Source organism: Canis aureus, chromosome 22 (assembly GCF_053574225.1).
Source record: "Canis aureus isolate CA01 chromosome 22, VMU_Caureus_v.1.0, whole genome shotgun sequence".
NCBI lineage: Eukaryota > Metazoa > Chordata > Mammalia > Carnivora > Canidae > Canis > Canis aureus.
In genome coordinates, this window is record NC_135632.1 from 32,247,727 (window position 1) to 32,271,077 (window position 23,351).

Consider the following 23,351-nt stretch of genomic DNA (forward strand, 5'->3'; position numbering starts at 1 on the left):
AAATAATAAAAATTTAAGGTGTGCCTGGGGTGGCTTAGTCAGTAAAGCACCTGAGTTTGGCTCCAGTCATATTCTCAGAGTCCTGGGATCGAGCCCTGTGTCAGGCTCCATGCTTGGTGGGGAATTTGCTTTTCCCTCTCCCTCTAAGCCTTCCTTTATAGCAGACAAACTATATAGTCAGATGAACCTTAAAAGTTAATGTTTCTTAATGAAATAAGCTGATTTTTAAAGGCACTGAGAGGTGTTTATGAATTTAAAAATGTCAATAAAATTGTTTCTTTTATTCATATTTTGATTGTAGAACCTTTACATTTTATACTATCATGCTGCAGAATGGTTAGCTAGGCATTTATTTAAATATGTTTATGGAGTGCTTATAATAAAATTTTCTAGGCATGTATTGGTGGGGTGGGGGAGAGGGACAGGTAATGAATGAAGATGAAAAACTTGGTCCAAGGGAGCTTTGCTTTAGGTAAGGAGATTCATCTTTGCATCTGATTAGACCCTAATACAAATTGCATTTTATTAAGCACTTCAACTGATGTTTACATCAAAAATGACCTGAAATTGTGTAGAAGAGAGATAATTTTGACAGAAGGAAGCTAGGCAGACTTTAAAGAGGTTGTGACAGGTTGCTGAACCTTGAAGGTTGATAAAAGGTCATGAAATAAGCAGTGTTTTTTCACGTGGGGGATTTTGAAGGCAGCGGAAGATCCATGAAGTAAATGATAGGAAGATGAAACAAGATTTCAGGTAGTAGGGAATAACATGAGCAGAGTCACGGAGATATTAATCCGGGATTTAGGGGATATCTGGTTGTCCTGTGTTTTTAGAGGTATAAGTAAAGTACATGTTTGTGAAGTACTGATAGAGGAGTCCCAGTAGCCAATGTTTGAGATGCTAGTCTGTGCTGGTTAGTGTAAGTGACTAGGGATTCATGAATCAAAGAGCCTCTATTCTCAAGAAATATGTGGTCCAGTGTGGGGGTAATAATTAACTAAAATCCAGCATATTGACTTAAATTTATATGTAAGGTTTATTTGACCTTGTTTAAAATTCTTGTTCATGGGGCCTCTGGGTGGCTCAGTTGGTTAAACACCTGACTCTTGATTTTGGCTCAGGTCATGATCTTAGGGTTGTGAGATCCAGCCCACCCATACTAGGCCTGGATGTGGACCCTACTTGACTGCTTAGGATTCTTCCTCTGCTCCCCCCTCCTCCCCTGCTTGCACATACTCTCACTCTCTCAAAAAACCAAAAAAATTAAATTTCTATTCACAAACTTCTGATTCAAGACATTATGTTGTTCTAAAGGAAATCATAGGCTGTTATGAGATTTTATAGAGGTGAGGGGGAGTGTTTGATCTTGGCTGGGAAGGAGTGACCAAGAAGTTGTGAGCTGGGTTTTGAAGGGTAAGTGGAAATTAGAAGAGAGGATGGGAGTAAGAAAAAGAGAAGTTGGAAAGGTAGGGTATAGCCAGATTATTCTCTAAGTAATTATACAAAGTCGTATAGGGAGTTAGGGACTCTGTTAATTTCTTTAAGACACTTTTTCTTAGGTCTCATGATATGTCAGTAAGTAAATGACTATGTTGGTGTTTTTGGTTTTGTTTTGTTTTTAAGATTTATTTATTTTAGAGAATGCAAGTAGTTGGGAGGGACAGAGGGGAAGGAAGAGAGAGAAACCTCAAGCAGACTCCCCACTGAGCATGGAGTCAGATGTGGGGCCTGATTCCAGGACCCCAAAATCATGACCCGAGCTGAAATCAAGAGTTGGCTGCCCAACCAACCAAGCCACCCAGGCGCCCCTAAATGACCATGTTAAAAAGAAATTTGTTAATAAAAGGGATAAGCCAGCACTGCCTAAGTGGTTTATGATTTCATATAACTTGGCCATTGTCAACACATCTTATTTAAGAACAATTTGTTGTGAAATAGCAAAGGACAATTTAAGGGATAGGCTTTATTTAACTTTAAAATAGTACAATTCCAAAGAAATAAAAGGTAGAGGTTTATTAAGGATACACTATGTGAACAGAAAGCCAAAAATTCAGAGATTTAGTGAGATAGCCAAAGGGAATTGAGGAAGATAGGTATAGAAAGAGTTAAAATAGGGAGAAATGGCATTTCCAGATAACTTGACACTGGTCTAGTGGGAAGCGGTTTTAGGTTTAAGTGCTCTCCTTTTTTCTGTTTTACAAAAGTATGAGCTCCTGAACATGTTACTTTTGATCACATTTGATGTCTTCATCTTGAATTTTAGCAGATTTAACTTCTTTTAAACTATATAAAATAGTTGGATAAATTTCCCAGTAGCTGGGAATGAAATATAGTACTCAGCTTCTGAGAGAATTTATTAGTAAACTTGCTTCCCCACACAAACCTTCGAAGTTAATTCAGGAAACAGCACTGTTAGAAAAGCGAACGATGCTGCCCATCATAAGCCTCTGTGGCAGCTGTGGAAATCATTCTGTTTGCTTGCTCTTTAGAAATTTAGTTGGCATGTGAGTCTGGGCAACATAATTTTTCTTTTGTTCTTCTAAAGTTTTCATTACAAAGTTCTTTTTAGTATACTCATGCTTTTATGTGTATGGGAGAGTCTTCACTGAAATTAATATTGTCATGATCTTTCTGGTGAACATGATTGTTTAATTTAGCTATTTAGGTAAAATATCGATACTGCTGTGTCATGTTGAATGCTTGGGGATTTAGATTACTATTTTATTATTGTTATTATTTATGGGGATCCCTGGTGGCTCGGTGGTTTGACGCCTGCCTTCGGCCCAGAGCGTGATCCTGGAGTTCTGGGATCGAGTTCCGCGTCGGGCTCCTGGCATGGAGCCTGCTTCTCCCCTCTGCCTGTGTTTCTGCCTCTCTCTCTCTCTCTCTCTCTCATGAATAAATAAAATCTTTTTTTAAAAAAAGGTGTGTGTGCACATGCATGTGCATGTATTTTTATTAGTAATGTAAACTAAATAAAGTTTTGTGTTTAAATCTTTGACAAAAAAGGTTCAAACTATATTCCTGAAGGGTGTGTTATTTCATCAAGATCATTTTATTTATTTATTTATTTATTTTATTTTTATTTTTTTTAAATTTTTGTAATTTTTATTTATTTATGATAGTCACAGAGAGAGAGAGAGAGAGGTGCAGAGACAAAGGCAGAGGAAGAAGCAGGCTCCATGCACCAGGAGCCCGATGTGGGATTCGATCCCGGGTCTCCAGGATCGCGCCCTGGGCCAAAGGCAGGCGCCAAACCGCTGCGCCACCCAGGGATCCCTCAAGATCATTTTAATTCTCAGTTCTAAATTTTAAAAATTGAGGTAGCTGAGTGAAGTAAGTCAGTCGGAGAAGGACAAACATTATATGTTCTCATTCATTTGGGGAATATAAATAATAGTGAAAGGGAATATAAGGGAAGGGAGAAGAAATGTGTGGGAAATATCAGAAAGGGAGACAGAACGTAAAGACTGCTAACTCTGGGAAACGAACTAGGGGTGGTGGAAGGGGAGGAGGGCGGGGGGGGGTGGGGGTGAATGGGTGACGGGCACTGGGTGTTACTCTGTATGTTAGTAAATTGAACACCAATAAAAAATAAAAAAAAATAAAAATTGAGGTAAGTATGATTTGTTGAGGTTGTGTTAGTTTCTTTGAAAGCAATTACTAAAATCCCTTTGAAATTATTAAGTTATATAAATTCTTCATTATAGCACTAAATTAGGTCAGTAGCATTGCTGCATTTTTTGCTCTGAGTTTTTTTCTGTATTTTAATGCAGTGAATTAATTATTGCTCTGATCTTTGTTTACCTAGAAGCTTTATGTTCTAAGGCACACATAAATTCCCACCCACACAGAAAATCACTTTATTCTTATTACTGTCCATTTCTTTGTTGTCCCAGAGGTTGCTAGAGTGGTTTAGCTTGAGTAATATGCAGGCTATTTTAGTTTTTTCTGTCCACCCATATTGTTTGATAGAACAGCAGGCATTTAAAAAAAAAAAAAATCTATTTATTTGGGTGCTGTGAATCAAGAAGGAAGTGGTACCAACTTAGTCATTTCCCTACCTGAGTTCTTGGGTTAGGGTGTATTTATGGAACATATATTCCTTTCCAATAGATGGATGTGGCTTATGGGAGAAACTCTTAATAACTCCTGGAACCACGGTTCTACTATGTAGGTCTCTTATTTTTCAGGAAAAGCCAAGCCAGAGCTGTAATGGTCTCAGGTTGTCATCTAAATGGGATAGATCTAATGACAATGACAGCATATGGCTCAGGCTAAGATCTTTCTTGGTGATGATCTACCCAGTTCTTCTCCATCAGAACTGGACTGGCCCTTTGCTGGTCCTGTGCCTCTAAGCCTGTTAAATCAGACCATGAACTGAGCTTTTATTTATTTATTTTAAAGATTTTATTTATTTATTTAATCATGAGAGACACAGAGAGAGGCAGAGACACAGGCAGAGGGAGAAGCAGGGTCCATACAGGGAGCCTGATGTGGGACTCGATCCCCAGTCTCCAGGATTACGCCCTGGGCTGAGGGCAGCGGTGCTAAACGGCTGAGCCACCTGGGCTGCCCTGAGCTTTTATTCTTACATTTCTAAGGGCCAGTCTCATGAGTGAGGAGCTGCAACAAAATAACTCTCTTGTGTTTGCTTCACTGTTTTATCTTGCTTAAGGGAAGAAAAGTTTAATATTTTAGGATTTTCTTCTGGTTCTTTTTTTGATTCAGAGTACATTTGAAGCCAAAAAATATCCAATATCTAGTCTTATACATGTCAGCAACATTTTCATCTCTTTCTAAATTTGAATAAATACAAAAGTATTTTGTGGAAACATTTATAGTATACAGACTGACATTTGCTTTACCTTTCTGCGTCTTTTTGGATTATAAAATTAATAATTAGAAATCTCCTACAGTTGGTATAATTCCTTATGTTACCTAGTTTTGCTTTTCTTCATTTAGTGCTGCCTCTTCCATCTGTTCAACCATTGCCATGAAAAAGAATTCTCCTGCTAGGAGAAATGAGTGTTAGAAATGGATTTAAAAGAAAAGGTTAATGAGAAGAGACTATAGTATATATATAACCATGTGATTGTTCTGTAAAGTATGAATTAATTATATTGATAATGGAGGCTAAGCCTAGCACAATGATGAGATTGGAATGCTAGCACGGTGGAATGGCAACTGCATGTGCAAGATTACAGCATGTAATTGAACATACTGAAGATACGATTAAGAACTTATATTTTAGGGATCCCTGGGTGGCGCAGCGGTTTGGCGCCTGCCTTTGGCCCAGGGCGCGATCCTGGAGATCCGGGATCGAATCCCACGTCGGGCTCCCTGTGTGGAGCCTGCTTCTCCCTCTGCCTGTGTCTCTGCCTCTCTCTCTCTCTCTCTCTCTCTCTCTGTCAGTGACTATCATGAATAAATAAATAAAATCTTTAAAAAAAACCTTATATTTTATTAGAAAGGCAAGAGGTAAAACGGTAGATGCTTCACAAGGGAAGTAAAGATGGTGATGAGTATGTGTTTTTGGTAGGTCACAAAGGAAGACATGTCACCAACAGTTTAGAAATATGAGAGGGTGAGTCATAGCATTGGAAATGATTTTGGTATAAGTGGGTTGGTAGTGATAGTAAAAAGTAGAAAAACAACTTAAACCTGTTTCTAACAGTTGACTGATGGCCTATTAAGTCACCTTAGATCCCTGGGTGGCTCAGCGGTTTAGCGTCTGCCTGCAGCCCAGGGCGTGATCCTGGAGTTCCGGGATCAAGTCCCACATGGGGCTCCCTGCATGGAGCCTGCTTCTCCTTCTGCCTGTGTCTCTGCTTCTCTCTCTCTCTCTCTCTGTGTGTCTCTAGTGAATAAATAAAATATTAAAAAAAAAAAAAAGTCTCCTTAAGATCTTTTGAATGGGCTGCTTTTAAGTAGTTTGCCTTTATCAGTTTTATTAATAACAATAGTAAGACAGCTACCAAATATCAGATCGTTACGTTGATTATAACAAACATGTTTCTTTTGGTAGTGATCTTCTAAAAATGTGTCTAACTTCAAAAAAGGAAAAGGTAGAGGTGCCTGGGTGGTTTAGTCCATTAAGTGTCCGACTCCTGATTTTGGCTCAGGTCATGATCTCACGAATGTGAGCCTGAGCCTCATGTTCAGCTTTGTGCTGGGTGTGGAGCCTGCTTAAGATTCTGTTTCCCCCTCCCCATCCTTCCCTCTCTACAAAAGAAAAAAGAAAGGAAAAGGTATTTGTCAAAATGTTTTGACTTGTGTGAAATAAAACACTTTTTCTAAAACGCAGAAAATCCTTGGCAGTTGTTTTTTTAAGGTGACAATTTTTATATAAGTAAAGTCTATTTTTAATTTTTTGGGACATGTATCTTTTTTTAAAAAAATGCATCTATTTTTAAGGGCAGTTTTAGGTTTCCAGAATAGTTGAGCAGAAGGTATGAATTTCCCATGTAGCTCCCACTCCCACATATGCAGAGTCTGCCCCATTATCAAATATCCCCCACCAGAGTGGTACGTTTGTTACAATTGATGAACCTACATTGACATATCATTATCACTCAGAGTCCATAGTTTATATGAGGGCTCACTTTTGGTGGTATACCTTCTCTGCATTTGGGAGATTTATAATGAAACGTATCTACCATTATATTGAGTACTTTCACTGCCCTAAAAAATCTTCTCTGCTCTATTCAGTTCTCCCTTCCCTCAACCCATATCTTTTTACTGTCTCCATAGTTTTGACTTTTCCAGAATGTCATATAGTTGGAATCATACAGTATGTAGCCTTTTCAAGCGGTCTTCTTTCACTTGGTAATACGTATTTAAATATCCTCCATGTCTTTTCATGCCTTTATAGTTCATTTCTCTTTAACATTGAGTAATATTTCATTGTCTGGGTGTGCCAAAGGTTATTTATCCACCCACCTACTGAAGGACATCTTAGTTACTTCCAAGTTTTGGGATAAAGCTGCTATAAACATCTGTGTGTGAATTTTTATATGGACATTAGACTTCAGTTCCTTTGGCTAAATGCCAAGCAGTGTGATTGCTGGATTCTACAGTAAGAGTATTTGAAAGAAACTGCCAAACTGTCTTATAGAGTGGCTATACCCTTATGCACTCCCACCAGCAATGTATGAGAGTTTCTATTGTTCTGCATTCTCATTTGGTGTCTTGATTTTGGCCATTCTTATAGGTGTATAATGGTATCTCAATGTTTTAATTTGCATTTCCCTGATGACATAGGATATGGGGCATCATTTCTTTTCTTTAAAAAAAAAAAAAAGATTTTGAGAGAGAAAGAGAGAGAGAGATGGACCAGGGGGAGGGGCAGAGAGAGAGGGTCAGAGAATCTTAAGCAGACTCTGCACAAAGTTTGGAGCCTGATATGGGCTCAGTCCTACAACCCTGAAATCACAACCTGAGCTGATATCAAGAGTCAGACCTCAACTGATTGAGCCACCCAGGTATCTTTTCATATGCTTGTCATATATGTACCTTCTCTAGTGAGTTTTCTCTTAAGGCCTTTGGCCCATTTTTTTTCCATATACCTATTGCAATGAATTTATTATACCAGCAAAGATATGTAAAATATATTATCAAGTATTTGATTAATAATTAAATATTTTTTGAGTGGACACAGTAATCATTTTATTTTAACATGTTCTTGTTCATAAAACTGAGCATTTTACTTTTTTTATGGGAACAATTTATATTTTTTTTTGTTTCAAGTTTTTATTTAAATTGTAATTACCATGTAGTGGTGTAATATTGGTTTCAGGAGTAAAATTTAGTGATTTATCACTTACATATAACACTCAGTGCTCATTTATAAGTGCCCTCCTTAATCCCCCATCACCCTTTCAGCCTATCCCCCACCCACCTTCCCTCCAGCAACCCTTAGTTTGTTCTTTATAGTTAAGAGTCTCTTCCGGTTTGCCTCCCTCTCTTTTTTCCTCTTTCCCCTGTGTTCATTTGTTTCTTAAATTCCACATATGAGTGAAGTCATGGTATTTGTCTTTTTCTCACTGACTTGTTTCATTTAGCATGATACAGTCTAGCTTCATCCCACTTTGTAGCAAATGGAAAGATTTCATTCTTTTTGATTGCTTTGTAACATTCCATTATGTGCCCGGGTGTGTGTGCATGTGCACACATGCGTGTTTGTGTATGTATATACCACATTATCTTTATCCCTTCCTCAGTCAATGGACATTTGGACTCTTCTCATAACTTGGCTATTGTTGATAATGCTGCTGTAAACATCGGGGTGCACGTGGCCTTTCAAATCAATAGTTTTGTATCTTTTGGGTAAATACCTAGTAGTGCAATTGCTGGGTCATAGGGTAGTTCTATTTTTAACTTTTGAGGAATCTTCATACTGATTTCCAGAATGGCTGTTGCATTCCCATCAACAGTGTAAGAGGGTTCCCCTCCCCACATCCTTTGCCAACATCTGATGTTACCTGTGTTGTTAATTCTGACAGATGTGAGGTGATATCTCATCGTGGTTTTGGTTTGTATTTTCCTCTCAATGAGGGATGTTGAGCGTCTTTTCATGTGTCTGTTTGCTACCTGTATGTCTTCTTTGGAAAAATGTCTGTTCATGTCTTCTGCCCATTTCTTAACTGGATTATTTGTTTTTTGGGTGTTGAGTTTGGTGCATTCTTACAGACTTTGGATACTAATCCCTTATAGCATATGCCATATGCAGATATCTTCTCCCATTCAGTAAGCTGCCTTTTCGTTTTGTTGATTGTTTGCTTTGCTTTGCAGAAGCTTTATATTTTGAAGAAGTCCCAATAGTTCATTTTTGCTTTGATTTCCTTGCCTCTAGAGACGTGTCTAGTAAGAAGTTGATATGGTGGAGGTCAAAGAGGTTTCTGCCTGTGTTCTCGTTTAGGATTTTGATGGTTTCCTTTCTCTTATTTAGGTCTTTCATCCATTTTGAATTTATTTTTGTGTATGGTGTAAGAAAGTGGTCTAGTTCCTTCTTCTGCATGTCGCTTTCCAGTTTTCCCAAACCATTTGTTGAAGAGACTTTTTTCCATTGGATATTTTTTCCTGTTTTGTCGAACATTAGTTGACCATATAGTTGTGGGTCCATTTCTGGCCCATTTTTAAATTCTGTTGATTATGTTCTTATTGTTGAATTTAAAGCATTCTTTTATGTTTTGGGTTACAGTCCTTTATCAGATGTGTCTTTTACAAATATTTTCTCCCAGCCTGTGGCTTGTCTTTTCATTCTCTTTATTCATGAGAGACACAAAAAAGAGAGAGAGAGAGAGGCAAAGGCACAGGCAGAGGGTGAAGCAGGCCACATGCAGAGAGCCTGATGCGGGACTCGATCCTAGAAATCCAGGATCATGCCCTGGGCCACAGACAGGCGCTAAACCACTGAGCCACCCAGGGATCATCTTTTCATTCTCTTGACAGTATCTTCAGTGAAGCGGAAACTTTTAATTTTAAGGAAGTCCAACCGATTTTTTTTATAGATCATACCTTTGGTGTTGTAGCTAAAATATCACTAACCCCAAGGTCATCTAGATTTGCTCTTATGTGCCTTTTAGGAGTTTTATAGTTTTGCATTTTTACATTTGAATCTGTGTTCCATTTTGAGTTAATTTTTGTAAAAGTTGTAAGGTCTGTTTGTATCTATATTCATTGTTGTTTTGCATGTGGATATCTAGTTATTCAAGCACGATTTTTTGAAAAACTACCTTTGTTCCTTCATCAGATCAGGTTGATTATATGGGATATTTCTGGGCTTTCTGTTCTATCCTGTTCCATTAATTTGTTTCACCAATATCGTACTGTCTTGATTAGTGACAGAAATTGTTTCATTCTATTTATAAGTAATTAACACATTTTCTGAGGCCCAAATAGCCCTAATACAAGAAAATAGGAGTCACGGTAACATCAGGAACTAGGAATTTCTTGAAAGTCTTGGTTTGGAGCCTCTCTATTTAACTGGGGACTCCAGAAATGCCTTGTCCAAGTGCAGGCCCAGATTGGCTCATGCATTTACTGTCTGGCTACTATCCCAGCAGCCATGGGCCAGAGAGGTCTACTTTTGGGACTCTTGGATCTACTTGGGGTCAAGAATTCTTTCCTTTTTTGCCACTTTTACTTCAGTGGACAATTTTGTTTCTTTTATCTAATGGGCTTCCCCCACCACAGGGTCATCCAGGGTGGTCAGGAATCCTCTGCTGATGCCACCCTCAGTCTACTATGGTAGGATTGCCTTTGGGTGTGGGGCATGTGCTGGAATGGCAGATTTGTGTAGACAGGACTTGGCTGTGCTTAACTCTTGCTTTCCTTGTACTTCTTTCTGCAAGAGCCTCATGGTCTTGAAGTTACTCTGCACCTGTAGGAGGAGCCTGAAACCAAGATGTGTGGGAGTCATGGGAACTACTCAGTCTGGTTTCAAACACACTGGGGACTTAGCCCACCTCTCTGTAGGGCTTATTCTGTTTTCCTCTTAGACAGGATTTTGTGTAGTTCAGGTATTCTGGCCCTCAGGAACTCTGGAGTACATGCAGAAAGGATAGGCTCTGATACAAGTACCAACCCAGTATTTTTGGTTTTTGACCTTTTTCTAGCTATGCCTTGGAAAAAGAAATGAAATGGTTTGAGTGAACACATCATTACTGGCTTCTGATATTTCTAGCTCTGTCAGAAAGGTCATTTGTGTGGATATTTGTTACTAGTTATAATGCTTAATGAGTTTTAGGAAATCATTTAATAATTTCTTCTAGGTGTGCAGTTGTTTTTCTCGAGCAGATTTGGTTTTTAATCACAGATCGTGGATTAAGAATGACGGTTATCTAACATTTATGAAATCATCCTGACAACTGAATTTATACTCCATTGGTTAACAGACTGTCACTAATTGGATCTATTTGCATCTTCTCTAACCTGTGACCGATTTGTAGGGAACCAGATTGATTTTGTTCATTCCTCTGTTCCTTGTGCTTACCATGTAGTAGGAATGCAAAAGTGGAGATAATAGCAATAATGAAGGGAAACATGGACCTTGTGTTTCTGGAGCTTGTATTCTGATGGGTGTTCAAAGGATACTGAGTGTGACTGTATTGGGGTGTGTGTATGAGAGAGGAGAGTTTTAAAATGGGCGTATTTCTCTCTCCAGAGAAACTGAACCAACAGGATCTATATATATATAATAGAGATGTATTATAAGGGATTGTCTCATATGATTATGGAGACTCTGAAGCTTTACTTATATTAGTCTTTGATGCAAATATTAATTTCATTCAGAAATACCTGAGACACACCCAGAAAACTATTTGACCAAATTTCTTTTTTTTTTTTTTTTTTAAGATTTTATTTATTTATTCATGAGAGACCATGAGAGAGAGACAGAGACACAGGCAGAGGGAGAAGCAGGCTCCATGCAAGGAGCCCGATGTGGGACTCGATCCCGGATTCCGAGATCATGCCCTGAGCCAAAGGCAGACGCTCAACCGCTGAGCCACCCAGGTGTCCCTATTTGACCAAATTTCAAGTTAACTTCTCCCCACCAGCCTTTTTTTCCCCAAATAAGTCTCAATTTTAATAAGATCCTCTACACACACATTTGCTGCTGAAAATTGAAATAGCACATCAAAAAAAAATACAGTTCAATTTTTGAAAACCAGAAAAATATAACCTATGCACCCTGCCCTAATTATGCTCTAACCAAACTACCCCAAATTTTCCGTGTGTTCCTCTGCACAAGTTGCTTGGCTTCCAATTTTTGATGTTAAGTTTTATCTTAATGACTTCAGACTTCTCAAACACACTCAAAACCTATTAGTGCTTCCTTTGCAACACTCAAAACCTATTAGTGCTTCCTTAGGTCAAATCAAAAAGCAGAAGTAACCATCATGGATAGATTATACTTATATAACAATTTTGTAATATTAAAACATCATGAAGTAAGTGACTGAACTTCTAAAATTATTGAATTAGGAATCATTGTCCCACTTTCCAGGACTACTTTCATTTGAAGTTGATGTAGTATGTGTTTTTGAAAATTACTCAGATGTTAACAAACTTGACTCTTCTTAGTGATTGAATCATTCTTGTGCAAAAACCCTTTGTTGCAAAGGTGAAAAAAAAGTGCTCTTGGTAAAAGAAGGGTTATTAAATATATAGTACAAAACTATTTAAATTTTTTTTTAAAGTACAGTAGCAGTGAATTGCTATGCTGCTGTGTGTTTGGTGCTGATTTCTGATCTCTCTGGATTATGCTTAAGACCAGTGACAGTCTGTGAATGCAAAAAAATCCGTATTTTGTAGTAGTCTTTTAAGTTATAAAAATTCATTGTTGAGAAAATGCCTAGATTCATAAGGAAAATGATTTTTACTGTTCACATATTCCTTTATCTGTATGTTTCATCATTTATTATTGAATATTCTTGTTTATCAGTTTTCTGTGTAGCTCTCTCTCTCTTTTTTTTTTACAATAAATGCTGTGGAGTTAAATGGGGTGGTCAGTGTCTAGTATTTGAACAGTTTTAATAAATATTGCCTGTGTCAGTGTCTAGTATTTGAACAGTTTTAATAAATATTTCCTAATTGGTCTTGTTTATAAGCTCTAATATAAAATATTAATAGTCGCTAACTTGTATTTAGTGCTGGGTAAAACCTGAGCTTTATATGGATTGTTTCATCCAGTCCTCAAAATAATCTTGTGAAGGAGGTGTTTATATTGCCCTTTAGGAAATAGCTAAGTGCCTACTGTGTGCAAAGCACTGTGTCAGGCAAGGGGGCTGTAAGAATGAACAAAGCAGCCATTGTTGATGACCACATTCTAAAGGAACAGTACTACTCTCGGTTTGTCATTGTTAGAGTCTGGAAGAAACATTTAGGCTATTTTGAAAGTACTATCACACTGAATATAAGGAAGAGTGGCAAGAAATTATCTTTGAGAAAATACCTGTGCAGCTTAAGTTCGTTAAGCCACATGGGGGAAGGAAGTGTCTTTAGGCTGAGGAGGCAGCATGTGTGAAGGCCTTGAGGTGGATAATATGGGCTCATGTTTTACTAACTGAAGTGAGATCATGTATGACTGGAACTGTGAGGTATCTGGAGTAGAGGAGCTCAGGTTGACACAAGGGCTAGATTACTTAGGGTCTTTTGGTCAGGTTAAGAATTCTTTTCTTTCTCCTGAAAAGCATTGGGAAACCTTTGAAATGTTTTTCATGGAGGAGGCTCAAGTGGATTTACTTTTTATTTTTATTTTTTTTACTTTTTCAAATTTTTAAAAAGATTTTATTTATTTATTCATTAGAGAAACGGGGGGGCAGAGACACAGGCAGAGGAAGAAGCAGGCTCCATACAGGGAGCCCGACATGGGACTCGATCCCAGGTCTCCAGGATTTACTTTTTAAAAAGCACACTTTGGCTGCCATATGGACAATGGGTTTGTAATTTTCAGTTGTCCTATAATTTCAGCAGCCTTTTAAATGTCAATCTGATGGGTGAAGGTTCTTAAATTTCTTAAAAAGAAGCTAACTTAAAGCCACAATCATGAGTTTTGGGGTAGGGGTTGAAACAGTGTCTTAGGGGAGGAAGGAAGGGATGATTTAAGACTAAGAGGAGACTCCTAGTCTCTTCTGTCACAGTGTCCAGAAGACTAAGTTTGTATTTGAGAAGAGTATGTTGCTCAGCAGATCTAGATTAATGAAAAATCTGAATTTGAGCTGTTTTTTTTTTGTTCAGAATGCTTTCCTTCATCTCTTCTAGTCTCCACAGATCACATCAGAGAAGATGTCACTTGAGGGACTTACTAAAAGATTCTGAGGGCTTTGTAGATTGATAAGACATGGTATGGGGAGAAAAGTAGAGATAAGCTTATTTTATTATGTTGTACAATTTCTGTCTCTCTTTATCTGCCTTGTGATGCCAATGAAAGTAAGACCACTGTCTGGCCTGTGCATAGGTTGGTTGTTAAAGAGGCTCTATGATTTTCGGTTACTTTCTCCAGACAGCTCCTCCGGTAAGTTACCTACCTCCTACTTTTTTCCCCCTAAGATTCAGACAGTAAATTACAACCCATTTCTTAGAATTGTAGTTCCATGAAAGGTACACTTCATTGTTCTAATTTTTCCTCTTAAATTTGTTTTAGTTTCAAGGAACAAAGTTTTTCAAATAATACTAGAGAACAGTACTGCTTTGGAGGAAATAAAAAATACTTCTTTTTTAAAGGTTTTATTTACTTATTCAACAGTGAGGGCATGAGTTGGGGGTAGCATCAGGCAGAGGGAGAGGCAGGCTCCCTGCTGAGCAGAGATTCCCAACATGGGGCTCCATCCCAGAACCCTGGAGTCATGACCCCAGCCAAAAGCAGATGCTTAACAGACTGAGCCACCCAGATGCCCCGATAAACATAATTTTTAATGGAAAAATTTTAATATATAAGCTAAGGAGAGGTTGATTGCCCTTAGCATAGAACTCCCTTCCATTTACCTTCTTTGTATCTTTTTGGGACCTCAGAAGGAAAAAAAGAAGTGGAAAGTTTGTAAAAATATTTTCACGATATTTCATAATGCTTTCTGCCTCTAAAATGTATTGTGTAAATCTTGTTTCTAGTAGAATCATGACACAGACTTGTGCGTTCAAATGATCATGCTGCTTTTTACTTTGCTCAGAATTACGCCTGAGTGCAGCAAAGGTATAAAAATCACAGGCAGAGTGATTGTGGGGTTGTGTTATGAGATTTTTAATCATCATGAACAAAAATAAAATAGGAAGTTATATGAGGATACTATTTTGGGGTACAGTTTTACATGTGAACATTTATACTTCTGTTTATTTTTAATCATTGTGATTTTGGGATTATTTCATCTACATAAACAAGGATTGATAAAGTGAAAGAAATAATTCATCATAGTATTAATATTTTAACAGAGTAATCTTTTGTACCTGCCTAAGGAAGAGATAAAAAAGGGTATTTTTTATTTTATTCTTTAAAACAAAATAAAACTGAGCTAATTTAAGCAGTTGCAGTTTCTGTGAAAACAAAGGTTTGATGTAAATGCTTTTGATAGTAGACTTTGTGACCATATCATGTATGCTTTCTTAATAATGTCTGACATTATCAGATTGATTAACTCAGCATGAGGCCTAATCAGATTTAACTATGGTTGGCAGCTGTACACTAGAAGAATAATAATACAGAGGGGGAATAAAATTAGTTTTTTAATAAGCTGTGTTAAATACAAAACAAAAAAAATGTATTGGAAATGTTCATTATTTCACATTGACATGTAAAACTATTGTATTCACACAGTATCCTTTTCAAATTCATGTTGACTTATATTTTCAAAGATTGGCTACCGACAGAAGCTAGAGGTGCTGATAATATTTTCATTTGATAATTGATGGTGTAGGTTTCAGAGAGTTAATGATTTCCTGCAAGCTTCAAGGGTCAGCATTTGTATCTATATATTGTGTTCACTGTGTAAACGTCATAGATTATGCAACCCGCCTAAGAACTAGAACCAAAACCTCTGCTTACTTTTCCTAGAATCACCATATTTCTTAAAAAATTAGTCATTGCAAAGGTAATTGTTGTCCTCATTATTTTATTTTTTAATTTTTTAAAATTTTTATTTATTTATGATAGTCACAGAGAGAGAGAGAGAGAGAGAGAGGCAGAGACACAGGCAGAGGGAGAAGCAGGCTCCATGCACCGGGAGCCTGACTTGGGATTCGATCCCAGGTCTCCAGGATCGTGCCCTGGGCCAAAGGCAGGCACCAAACCGCTGCGCCACCCAGGGTTCCCTGTCCTCATTATTTTAAATATTTATTTATTTGAGAGAGAGAGAGAGAGAGCGAGAGCGCACAAGTGAGCAAGTACCTATGAGCAGGGGCCAGGGCAGAGGGAGAGAATCTCAAGCAGACTCCCTGCTGAGCACGGAGCCACACACAATGAGATCATGACTTGATCCAAAATGAAGAGTTGGGTGCTCAACCAACCTAGCCACCCAGGCACTCCTCCTCATTGCTTTTTAAAAATATAATCATGAGGGATCCCTGGGTGGTGCAGCAGTTTGGCGCCTGCCTTTGGCCCAGGGCGCAATCCTGGAGACCCGGGATCGAATCCCACGTCGGGCTCCCGGTGCATGGAGCCTGCTTCTCCCTCTGCCTGTGTCTCTGCCTCTCTCTCTCTCTTTCTGTGACTATCATAAATAAATAAATAAATATTTAAAAAAAATAAAAATAAAAATATAATCATGAAAAGTTAATAAATGATACATATGAAGGAGTCCTAAATTAAGGAGCTGTGATTAATTCTGATTCTGCCTATTAACTTTAACCTGGGCCTAGAGTTTATTAGATCTATTCATCAAATGTTTAGTGAACGTCTACCATGTGTAGGCCATTCAGGACTTTATGGTTTTGACCAAAAGAGCAAAGATTTTGGCTTCAATCAAAGCACTATTTTGGTATGCTGAGATTGCCTATTAAGGATAACAGTCATTAATTCCACTTTGAGGACTAATTTTCAAATATACTGAGAGGTAGGCATAACAAAAATAGTTTCTGAATTTGTTGCATAAAATGTGTGCACAGAATTTTTCTACTCCACTAGATGTGTGACACCCAGCTTTTTAGTAAGTTTTCCAAACCTATTGAACTAATAAAACATTTAGTGAATATTCAAATTTTAGTCAGATGTTATTCAGAATTAAAGCAGCAAAATAGCTAAGTGAGTGGAAAAGTTTGGAAATTATGGAGCAATATTCAACTTTTAGGAAAAACATAATTGCATATCAGAACAATTTTCCAAATAAAGATACATTAAAGTATACTTTAGATGCGTTGTATATTAGCACATAATCATGTTATATGCATGTATGAGAAATAATATATATTCAATTTCTCATGTTGCTTAAGATTTCTAACAATTAGTACAGTGTCATAACTAGTTTGAATCCCAAAAATTAAATATATTTTTAATTTAGGAATAAAGAGGCAATTTCTTTCATATTAAGGTACAGTAGCCCCTAACAGGTCCTCATTGAAAGATCATATAGTATTTAAAGGTTTGATATATCCCTGAATACATGAAATTAGATAATTTACTCAAATTTAACGTTAACGATAATCTTGCAGATGAGAAGAGAGTAAAAATATTCCAGATCCAAGAGGAGTTATTTTGAGGAGTTTTAAGTGCCAGTAAATGGAAGCTTATAATAAACATGGCTATTTAGCTGTCAGTATAGCTTTATTTTAATGTATAATATGTCTAAGACAGATTGTAGGTACACAGAAGCATTTGTGGAATCGAATTAAATATATGCTTCCTTGATGTAGCTTCCAAAAGATACTGAGCAGTTGAACTACACTAAATTATAAACAATAATCAAATGATCAATATCAATTATGAAATTGGTAAGTAATTTAGAATAAAAAGAATTGATTTGTGGTAGAATTCAGCTGTAGATTTTGTGTAAATAAACTGTTAAAACCTAAATTGCCAAAACCCTGGCAGTATAGAATGAAGCATAGCAATATTAGATATAATTTACAACTTATTGATAGTTTATTTAAACAATTCACATGTTCATTTTGTGACTGTTTTTTCAATCGTGATAAATCATTCAGTATACTGAATTGTCACTTCTTAGTGTTATTGAATTTTATATACACTTTACTAATCAAGCCTTGGATCATTGTGTATGTTTTTAAAGAGTAGAAAGTTGGGTAGAGTAAGCACACCATTTAACTTATTTTCTGTTATAAACAAGGTTTTAAAACATCTGTCATTTAAAAAAAATTATACTGTTTTTAATTTTCAGGTAAGAAATTGACAGATTCTGTTTAGTAGTTGATGTGTAATTTCAGGAAATACTAGTAGTTGACTAGTACTAGAAATTGACAGATTCTGTTTAGTAGTTGAGGTGTAATTTCAGGTAATACTAGTAGTTGACTAGTACTAGAAATTGACAGATTCTGTTTAGTAGTTGAGGTGTAATTTCAGGGCATCTTCTCTCTTGGATACCTGTGTCAACACTTAGTCACTGAAGCTTAAAATCAGTTAACAGTCAGCAGTGCCTTTCATTCACCTGTTAGGAGGTCATAAATGCAAATAAGCCTGGGAAAGAGAACATGTTTGACTTATTACCACATTAAGATTCAAATCACTGACACCAAATTCTTTTCCTAGGAGTCTTTGTTAGAGAAGAGGACACAGTGGGATGGGGCTTGTAGCAAAGGTGGGTTATGGGTAGCAAAGATAAATAACCTTTCATAAGCTATTTCAAAATTTTGACGAGAATTCCCGTGATTAAGTCCCTTAACAATTTTGGGATGTCTTCTTACTAACCTTCTCATTTGCAGCTCTTTCTGGTATTCAGAATTGTACCCTGAGGGCATTTTGTTAATGGGGAGAATTTTGATAGTGCTAATATTTTTTGAGAAGTATAAATGTTGTACGTATATTTTAGTCCCTACCTCCTTACCCTGACAGTGGAAAGCTGATATGGGGTCAAGATCACATTGGTCTCACTTTTAACTGGGGAGTTTTGAGGGATTATGAATGGAAGTAGACATGGGCATGCAGTCTCTGCGAACCTTCTTTGTTCACATTTTATACTTTTTTTCCCATTTGTAGTTGGAAGTTGACGAGTGTTGAGGTTGCATTTACTTGGGAAGCCTGTTGACCTAACAGCAGCCCCGGTGCCCCATTTATCTTATTCACTCAGAAATGGTGCCCTCTCTTAGTGGCACTGGCCATAATTGTCCTAACACACTGGCCTGTAACCCACTGCTTTGTTTTAGTAAATATTTGTTGAATAAGGGAGGGAATACTGGAGACTCAGCTTCTCTGTTGTCTGTTTCTTACTCTCCTTTTCTGTTTTTTCTGATTCTGCTTTTCTTTACTCATATTAACTTCTATCTTATTTCACGTTCAGAATTCCCATAGTGGATTAGGTTGGTCAGTCACCTTTCAATCTGGGGTGACCAGAAAGCAGAATTCTCACACTAGTATCACTGAGACCCCTGGTTTATCTTCTGTTCCACCTGTAGTGCACTAGGCTGTGGTGTCCTGTTGAATTGGCTATGGCTTGTGTAAATGGCTTGCTAGACCAGAGCTTGAGGAATCAGTCACTCATGGGTAAGCAGGGTTTTAGTAATTGGCTGTTGGTAGAGTCTAAGTGGAGGAATGTATTCTATCTTCTAAACATACTATTTATGCATTAACTCAGAAATTATGGGGGATAATGGTATATAGAAAGTATATATACTTATATTATGAAGATTAAAATTAAAACTTCTAATGAAAGGGGCACCTGGGTGGCTCAGTGATTGAGCATCTGCCTTTGGCTCAGGTCGTGATTCCGGGGTCCTGGGATTGAGTCCTGCATCAGGGTCCCTGCTTAGTGGGGAGCCTGTTTCTCCCTCTATGTCTCTGCCTCTGGGTCTCTCTTGTGAATAAATAAATAACATCTTAAAAAAAAAAAAACTTTTAATGAAAAAGTTGTGATTTGTCTAGAAGAGTTTCTAAGATTTCATAGTTATTTTAAGTATATTGACTTATATCCACTCATATTTTAGATACCCCTGTATACACATATGTAGGTACATGTGCTTATATATTGGTTTAATGTACTAATAATTTTATCTCCTTATATCCATTATGAAATATCTTAATGATATTTAAAAAATACAGTTGTGGTAACATTGATAAAATTGAACACTGCATAAAGAAGTAACATCTATTTTAAGTTTTCTGTAATTTATTTTTAATGATAAAAATAACTACAAAATCTTCTGGACTGAAAACACTGAAAATTCTGTGAGGAGTAACATTAGAGATCTATTAAATCTTTAGAAATCTATTTTTTAATTTAGATTTTATGTATTTATGTATGTATGTATTTATTTATTTTTTGAGAGAGAGAAAGCATGAGCAGGGAGAGGCAGAGGGAGAAACAGGCTCTCCTCAGAGCAGGGAACCTGTTGCAGGCTTGATTCAGGACCCTGGGATCATGACCCAAGCCAAAGGCAAAGGCTTAACTGACTCAGCCACCCAGGCGCCTCTAGAAATCTTTGAAATACAAGTAGTTTGAATTATTTTTATTGAAGAATTAGATATAGTCCAGATTTTCAAAAGTATCTTTATTGTTTATTAATGAAATAAATATTAACTGCCACTTACTGAGTACTTTCTTTGTGCCACAGGTGACTTTGGATGTAATTTTAATTCAGTCTCCAGTATCACCCAAAAGATTGGCAAATTATCTGAATTTTACAAATGAAACTTAGGTTTTAGGATTTGGCCACTTGTTCTCTGAATTATATAAACTGGCTAGGAAGAACAGCTGAGGCTTGGGCCCATCTCCATCATATTCCAGAGCTCAGCCCTTTCTCTTGTGCTGTATGTAATTTCTACTGTCCTACACAAATGACACGTTGCAGTGAATAAAAGTAAAAAAAGGGGATGGGGTGGGGTGCCTGAGTGGCTCAGTCGGTTAAGCATCTGACTCTTGATTTCTGCTTGGGTCATGATCTCAGGGTCATGGGATTGAGCCTTGTATCCAGATCTATGCTCAGTGGGGAGTCTGCTTGAGATTCCCTCCATCCCCTGCCCCTCCTCTCTACATACACATGCGCTCTCTCTCTAAAATAAATAAATCTTTAAAAAAAAATTATCATTTGGTCCCTTTGAGTAAATTTTTTAAATTGCAATTTGTGAGCTTTCATCTATAAATCCTTCTGACATCCGTGTACAGTTGGAAGCAAATGAATGTTATTAAATTCTCATGTTGATAGCTGATAAATTTATAGGGTCTTTTAGGAGATAATGCCCAAGAAGTTTGAGTTCACTCTATCTAAAATTTGCTTTAAATGTTCTCCAGTAACAGTATTTGATTATCTCAAAACAAGTATTCTATGGTATGAAATCTCGAGTTTTATATTTTTTAGGATAAAAATTCTATTTTTATATGCCAACAAGATTTATTTAAAAATTAAAGTGAAGTTAAAAGTACTGTCAGGATATTGTCAAAGGTAAGGAATGTGAGGGGCACCTTGTGGTGTAGTCAGTTGAGCATCCACCTTTTGGTTTCTGCTTAGTTCCTGATCTCAGGATCATGGGTGGGTTGAGTCCTGCCTCTGGCTCCTTGCTCAGTGCAGAGTCTACTTGGGAATTTCTACCCCTCTACCCCACCTGCACATGCTCCCTCCAACCCCCATTCTCTCTCTCTGAAATAAATGAATCTTTTTTAAAAAAAGAAAGAATATGAAATTAACTGGGTTCAGCTTGTTATATTAAACATATTACATAGTCATTCATACAAGCCATGATAAAAAAAAAATGCAACAGTGAGTTAACTTGATCATGAACTAGGTTAATTTGTAGAGAAAAGGCTCAGATCAAATTAAATTGAGATTTGGAGCTGTAAAATAGTGAGATATGTGTATCAGAAAAGGCAGAACTTGGAAAGTGCTAAAGTTCATGTTTCATCAGACTGAATGTTAGAAGCCAAGTGAGTCCAGAGATAGCTTCAAACTGTTTGGGACAGCTAGGACAGGCCGATTTTTGTCATTAAAATTCTTCTGCAAAGAGAAGTTAATAAATGTCACCCTCCTACACTAAACCCTGACTGCAGAAGATGTTCCAAAGTGCCCCCAAGGCAACCAGTAAAAAAGTTTTTTCTTACTAGAAAGGTTGGCACTTATTTTGTAAATGAAATGCAGGCTTTGAAAACGGTCACTTATTCCCCAAATTTGTAACTAGCAAGAGGGAAGAGCTGAACTCACCCCCATCTTATTCCAAAATCCATGTTCTTTGTTATGTGGGGATTAACAGCAAATGCCAAATCATACAGATTAGCAAGATTTCAAAAATTTAGATCAGTGATTCTCAAATTGTGGTCTTCAGATCAGCAGCATTATCTCTTGGGAACTTGTTACAAATATAAATTATCAGGCTCTTATTCCATACTCACAAAACAGAAACTCTGGGAGGGGGCTAGCAGTCTGTTTCGGCAGGCACTCCTGGTAATTCTGATGCAAGCTAAATTTGGGAATCACTGCCTTAGGATCTTTGCAATTTTGAAACCTTAAGATCCTTTGAAAATTTGAAACTTTAATACAGATAAGAAGGGTTCTATATAATGTGAGGCTTTTTCCTTACTTAATAGTGTTGATTGTAATTCATGTACAGTCTGAATTAACAATTTCCTCCATTTTCAGTACCCTATAGGAAAACATTTAAAAACAACCCAAATAGTGAATTTGGTCAAATTTGGTTTATCTGGTTTACTGTTTTTTAAAAAAGCCATCGGGGACACCTGGCTGGCAAAGTTAGTAGAGCGCATGACTCTTTTCTTTCTTTTAAAAAAGATTGTATTTATTCAAGAGAGACACAGAGAGGCAGAGACACAGGCAGAGGGAGAAGCAGGCTCCCCATAGGGAGCCCAATTGCCGAGTGGGGGTGGGGTGGGGGAGTGGGGGTGGGTTGGGGGTGGCGCGAGGTGGGCAGTCCCAACCCAGGATCATGCCCTGAGCCAAATTAGACACTCAACTGCTCAGGCCCCCAGAGAACATGACTCTTGATCTCCAGGTAGTGAATTCAAGCCCTACTTGGCCATGGAGCCTACTTAAAAAAATAAGCATCAGCCATAATGTTTCAACTCTAGACTTAGCCATGTTGAGGGAATTAGAATTTAGGTAAGAACTACACAATATTTATATTACTCAAAGAAAGCGACCATTTTTTTAAAAATAAAAGAGAAGTAACTTTAATGAATTTTATGTAATTTGCAAAATGTAAGCAATCTCTATATTGGCCTTATTTGTGCTTATAAAGTATTTGGATAGTTTAATCAAGAGATTTGCTAAAATATTATGATTTCATTCTTTCAGTGCTTCAGTAAAGAATCTTTGTTTGAACTGACTAGATATTTGATTGTATTAAGGAATTATTATTCAATTTTGTGTGTATGTATAAGATAGTGGATGATACTTTGGGTATGTTTAATAGGGGATCTGTGTTTAATAGGAGATGTTTAATTATGCATCGTTTAAAAATGCATAATTTTGTTTGCAAGTATTTTAGTGTGTTTCTCGGATTTACTCTAAAACAATTGGAATGGGAGTAATGAGAGTTAGTACATGAGGGTAGGATGGAAACATGGTCAGTCATGAGTTAATAATTGTTGAAGTTGAGTGATGGATGCTATGGTCTGAATGTTTGTTTCTTCCCCCTCCCTCATTCATATGTTAAAATTCTAAACCTGATATGACATATTTTTTTTTTTGATAGGACATATTAGATGAGACTTTTGGGAGGTGCTTAGGTCATGAAGGTGGAG

The 23,351-nt window shown here is 37.1% G+C and overlaps 1 protein-coding gene and 1 long non-coding RNA gene across 10 annotated transcripts in view; both read left to right on the plus strand.

The window, feature by feature from the left end:
* The window catches only part of UBE2E2 (ubiquitin conjugating enzyme E2 E2), a 469,097-nt gene that overhangs the window by 153,988 nt on the left and 291,758 nt on the right, over window positions 1-23,351 (plus strand). The window lies entirely within an intron of this gene.
* The window catches only part of LOC144293983 (uncharacterized), a 75,621-nt gene continuing 64,894 nt past the window's right edge, over window positions 12,625-23,351 (plus strand). The window contains exons 1-2 of the long non-coding RNA XR_013361373.1: window positions 12,625-13,040; window positions 13,937-14,020. This is a non-coding gene — a long non-coding RNA (uncharacterized LOC144293983). The remainder of the gene's footprint in view (window positions 13,041-13,936; window positions 14,021-23,351) is intronic.